This window comes from Cucumis sativus, chromosome 2 (genome assembly GCF_000004075.3).
Source record: "Cucumis sativus cultivar 9930 chromosome 2, Cucumber_9930_V3, whole genome shotgun sequence".
Classification (NCBI taxonomy): domain Eukaryota; kingdom Viridiplantae; phylum Streptophyta; class Magnoliopsida; order Cucurbitales; family Cucurbitaceae; genus Cucumis; species Cucumis sativus.
Window position 1 is genome coordinate 19,832,961 of NC_026656.2, and position 6,467 is coordinate 19,839,427.

A 6,467-nucleotide genomic window follows, 5' to 3' on the forward strand; every position below is an offset into this window, starting at 1 on the left:
GCCAGGTCGGATTTGTGGTGCTGGCTTGCTGGGGCCCATAGGGTGCCTGTATTACTCTTTAAATAATGTGTATGTAAAAATAATAATAATAGTAACTAAAAAAAAACAAAACAAAAAGTTAAATTACAATTCTAGGTCTATTGTATTTTTTAGTTTTAAATTTTTAAAATTTTAAAATTCTACTTTGCTATCTAGGTAAATATTTTTCTTAAGATTTATTATTTATAATATTTTTCATTCGAGATTGAGAAATTAAGTTTTGAATTCGTTAAAAGCGGAAAAAAAAAAAGTTAGAGATAAACATCTTTGAATGGTCAAAAATCAGATTTCATTTCATGGTTTAATTTATAAATTTAGTCTCTAACTTTTTTTTGTATATTATATTTAATATGTCATTAAACTTTAACTTTTTTTAATAGGTTGTGAGATTTTAATTTTGTTTTTATTACGTTTTCCTAGTAAGTTAGGGATGTTTTACTATTTTTAATAGAAATGTAAAGTTGTAAACATTAAAATTGTCAATTAAGTCTAGAAACTTTACTTTCGTAGTTATCTAATAATTCACTTCACATAGAATATTCTGTGAAATTAGAAATTTTATTAAATGTATAATAAATTAGTTTCTAAATATATATAAAAAAAAATTGTATCTAATAAGATATTGATTTTCAAATTCATGTCAAATAATTTTATAAATCTAGAAAGTGTCAAATAAATTCTAAATTAAGTAGACACGAAATTAAAACTAATTAGTTATTTTACACAAATTTAGAAAAAGAAAATTATTGTCAAAATTATAATTTAATAAAATAACAATAATACTAAAAAAAATTAAAAGAGTTCTGTTTTAAAAAAATTTGACCAGAAAAATTGCGTGCCACGTTGGTCAAGTAACATAAATTTGGTGCATAAACTAACGAAGTAATAACTAATAACCATACCACACGCAGTGCTAAACAATTTGGGGTTAAAAAATGTAGTCTAAAGTATTCAAAGTCGTAAAAGATCAACTAAATTGATTCAACAAGTGATCTACAATTATATATTAATTAGTTAATTCAGTTTAATATACTTAAAATTAAATAATGATTATGATAATTAACTAATTTGATTCGTTGAATTGGCTGAGAAATTGTGTTTTTTTTCCTTCAATTAACCATTTTTTCAACTTATTTATACCCGTAGTTTGCGCAATAAGTTTAGCTTATAAAATAAAAGAAACTATAATCTTAGACTTATAAAAATTTAGTAGGTGTGAGATAAATAAATATCTTTTATTAAATTATTTATTAATATTCTTTTCTTTTTTGAGAAAGACATTATTTATTAATACTTTTATTGCAAGGTCGGAGAACTCTATTATATAATTTGCTCCATTCTAGGTGATTTGTAATTTTGTTTTGAACTTTTGAGCATGTATTGAAATATTTTGTTTAAAGACTTCAATCGAAAAGCATGTTTTTAAAATAATTTTTTTGTTGAGTTATTGATGGTTGAATTATCATCAAATTTCTTGAAATGTCATGATTAGCGGTGAAAGCACAGTTTTCACGAGCATATTTTTGGTCTCGATCCCTTGTATCAAAATTCTGATAGAGAAACAAATTTTGTACTTTACGTAACATTGATGGAAAATTTGTTTGATATGGAAAAAATTATGACGAGCAAAATGGGATCAAAGTTTTGCACATCAATATAGTACTTTATTTGATAGTACGAGATTGTAGTTCAAAACCAATTGATGAGTTTGTTTAATTCTTATTATTTTCTTAACTTGTAACAATTTTTATTTCTATTTCATGTCATAATAATCCCAAACGCACATTATACACTTTAAACTAAAATAAGATCAATAACACTTTTAAAACAAGCGTAAACAAAGGTAAATATATACTTGTTAAAGAAAAAAAACGTATTACATGGAATTCATTGTTTTCTTTATAAGTGTCTTTATCATTGTCCTTTTCATTGATTAGTTTTAAAGGAATGAAGGAGAAAAGGAAATAAAGAAGAAAAGAAAACACAGGTCCCTTTGCCTCCAACAATGTTCCAAGGGGCATTTGATGCATTACATTTGCCAGTGTTAAATATGAAATAAAGCTAATTATTATAAAAACAATATTCAATAAAATAAGACATTAAAAATTCCATTAATTCTTAACTAATATTATTTAATTACTAAAAAAATTACATAACTTAAAATTTTAAAATTGAAACCGAATGTTATATGGTGTGACTCTTAAGTTAGACATTGGCTGGATGTAAAGATTTGGCAAGTGATAGTCCTCTAAAATATACTTTTTTTCTAACATAAATGGTCCCATAAATTTAATGTTTTTAAATGTGTTTACATGGATGAAAGATATTAAATTTAAGAAACTCTCAAGACGATTCGATGCATGTAAAACGAGTTAAAACATAACAACTTTGATCAAATGATAGACAAATTATCAAAACATCCATGAAGAACCTAGTGTTACTTCACAAGGATGATGTGTATGCACTTATAAAGAATGATGTTAGACACTGTCCTATATTGTTATACATGCTGATTATATGCATACAATGATACATTAAATTCCTAAGAACTAGTCTAATTTGGGGTGACAAAAATGGACATTTTAGGGAGCTATTAGCAACCTTGGTGGCAAAGTGTAAGAATGAAGTGTGTTGAGGTTCATAAGTCAAAATCGTCTTCAAATCAAGATTTGTAATTGCAACAACCCTAAACTATGTATACGGTCTTTATTTAAAATTATGTGTAATATTTCAAATCAAATCATTGTATAACTTATTAAATAAACGAGGTGTAAAATAGTCCAATTACCACAAATGTAAAACACCATAGAATAATTACTCAAAACAATACTTGCAATCAACCTTTTAACTCAATCTTAATTGAAGTATCATAAAGTATATACTAAACTTTCACACTTCAACTATAGAAAAAAAAAAAGTAAAAGACTTCTATTTTTATTATTATTATTTAAAACATGTTACTTCTCAAAAAGACTATTTATTACATCATAAACCATGGTTTTATGTTGATTTCAATTGCCAACTAAACCATATACATATCATTCCACTTTTTTGGTTTTGACTAAAATAATTATAATCTGATGTGTCCAAATAAATCACAAAAAGAAGCTTATCCTTCTCTCCACTTACATGGGAGATTTGTATAGATTTGGCTATGGCTATTTGGGCCCATTAGGGCCCATATTTCTCCTGCAAATCACAAGCTGACAACACATAACTCCGATTTTTATTAAAGACAAAGGAAAGAAAGGAAAATTAAAATAATAATGGAAAAATATGTTTTTGGTCCTTAAATTTTAAAATGTTACATTTTTATATATAAATTTGTAGTTTAATTTCTATATGTTAAAATTTAAGTTTAGCTTTATTTTTATCTCTAAATAGCAGTATTTTTACATTTTAAAAATAAAGTATAGTTAGCTAATTTAAAATTTGTGAAATAAAAATGAAAAGGTGGTGATTTTAAAAAATAATTAATCCTAATTCTAATTATATTTTAAAATAATTAATAGACACTGACCAAAAAGTAAATATTCAGTGAAACAAAAAAAATTAAAATTTACTGACCCAACTTAAAATTCAAGAGTATGATTTAATGGACAAAATTGATTTTTTTTTTTTTTTTCTTTCTAAATAATGATAAAAATCTAAGATTTTTTAGGCCATCGAAAATTGAGAGGTTTGAGACATCTAGAGGGCGTTAGGTTGGACTATTTTTGTATGGTGGCCTTTTAAGGCCCAAAACATGGGACCCACCTTCCATATGATTAGTTGTTTCTTCATCGCAATCATTCGTCGTGGGCCACCCTTTCTCATCTTTTCACCAATCAGCCAATGCCACGCAGTGGTTTTTGTTTTTTATTGCTCAAATATTTTGATTTTTATTGACGTAAAATGTAGCCCACATGTTTTCTCCTCCACACCATCCTACTCCTTGAGTTTGAAACGGAGTCTCGAACCCATGACTATAAATGCATTTTAGGATATGCTTAGTGCGTTCTAATGATTTTCTAATAGAAAGATATAAACGATATTAATGGTATGTATAAATTATCTTTATAAACGTTTAAATTAAAATTTTAGCTATTTTTAAAAAAACTAAAATGTTTGCCATCCATCCCAAATATATTTTTAATTGTATTTTATACAATATTTAGAAAGAAAATTTAAACAAAAATGAATTTCTGGTAAATTATTGTTTTTTTAATTTAATCCAAACAAATTCTAAATAAGGAAGAAATGAAATTAATATATTCAAAATAAAGTAACAAGTTTGTAAAAAATAGCACCATATTAACAAAATTGGTATAAAGAAGAGAGTGGGCTTGAGACTCTTGTGACAACGTGCTTTGCCTCGACCGAAGAACTTAGTAAGAACAGCCCACACAACCTCAATCCAAAGCATTATCTTATGACTTAGTTAAATTTCAATTAATTAAAAGAATCATAATTAATTAGGGTTTGGTATTTTTTTCAACTGTTATTAAATTTCCTTTAAAGATTATGCTTTATAGTTATTTTAAACTAATGGATACATATGTTTAATACTAATAAAAAAAGATTAAGTTTTAAATTGTAAATATTTAGTTCCATAAATTAAATTAAAACAAATTTTAAATTTCAAAATCAAACTATCACATTTTGAAATTTATAAACTAACTTAAAACCAAATCCAAACCTTAACATAACACAAATATAATATATCGTCGATAAACCAAATAAAAATTAGAACTCAAACCTAAGAAGAAAAATGTGCAAATGTTCCTTTTAATTAATATTCTATTTGAAAGGAGGAGGGGAATAATTTCCTAAAAGAAAATAAAACAAAATATGACCATAGGTATTGGTATATATACTTTGTAGTTAGGTGCTTTAAAATGTCAGCCCATCATTTTGGGCTTCAACCTAAGGCAGGTTGCTTTGGTTTGCCACCCTCCCAATATGGCCATACTTTTTAGGAATAATAAATATATATCAACGTTTTCATGAATCATTTGAATATCGTTAGGCTTTTTTTGAGCTATTTTTGAGCTTTTTGTAGTCTTTTGGATACCTAGATAGGCTCTCACTGAGTCATATGAGCTCCTCTAACATCCTCATGGCTCATCAATTGGTATTTTCATGGATCTCAAACAATCAATTACCTACAATATAAATAAATAAATATTGTTATATATATATAGCAAGTAGGTTTAAAATAACTAAGTAACAAATTTTACAAATATATCGAATTCAAGAAAATGATGGCTTTGATGAGGTCTCATAACCGACAAGGCGCTCAACATAGAAATGGACATCGTAGCTGATTAATCTTTGATGATTGTGTGAAAAATGGAGGTTTTGTAGAAATTTCTTTGGTAAAGATGGAAGTGCATACTTAAACTTAAAAATTTTGTCCAATTTATAAAAGATGTGTAGAGTGAGGTAACCATATGCTAACCAAGCCTAGTGTTGAATTTTTAATTTTCTTTTTCAATAACTCGATCTAAACTAACTCGTTGCGTACAGCTTATTTGTTGTCACATCTCAAAATCACTTGATAAGGAAGCAATTTGGAAAATGTTCACTTGCATTCTATTTAAATCCTCAACTCCAAAAATTTCATTTGTGTTGTAGAGGCTGGAATTGGAGTTTGCACATTATGACTATAAATTAGGAACCATATATGCAAAAGATTTTTACTTATTAAATAATATAAATTATTTTAAAAAGGGACCAAAATCTTTATGCAAGATATCAAGATAATATAGATTTAGTTCTTCTAAGTTTTAATTTTTCTTTCGGTTTAATTATGGTAATACTTTTACTTTTAGATCTAAGTTTTGTTTCAAAATGATGGTAGGTAACATCAATTATTTTTCTTCCACTTTTATTCAATGGAGTCAAATGCATGTTAAAGGGTTATTTAATAATAGGGTTTTTGCGAAAAAATAAGAAGAAAAAAAAACTACTTACACTATAGAAAAAACTAAAAAATAACATAACTGGTTATCCTCGACAAATTTCGAATACTAACCTCTAACTTCATAAAATGGAAGTCAAACAAATACCATAGTGATAATCTTACTATGTATGTCTAAGATACTATAGTTTACTTAAGTTAAAAACTCGTTTTTCAAGAAAAAAAAACTTAAAATATTCTTTCAACATATTGTTTGATAAGCATAAAGTAGAAAGTTCATAAACAACGAAAACAAAAAAAAGTATATTTTAAGACTTTATTACATGTTATTAAAAAATATTGATACCGAAAAAGTAAATATTCAATGTATTATAAATATTAGATAAATAGATGTTCATCATCCAGTAAGATAAGTATCCATGTAGTCACGTGTTACTTTCTCTTATCCAGCTCTCATGTCATGTGTCTTGAAAATGTCAATTTTTAGTGGCTATCTATTTCATCTGTTGTTTCTCAAATTATTTAG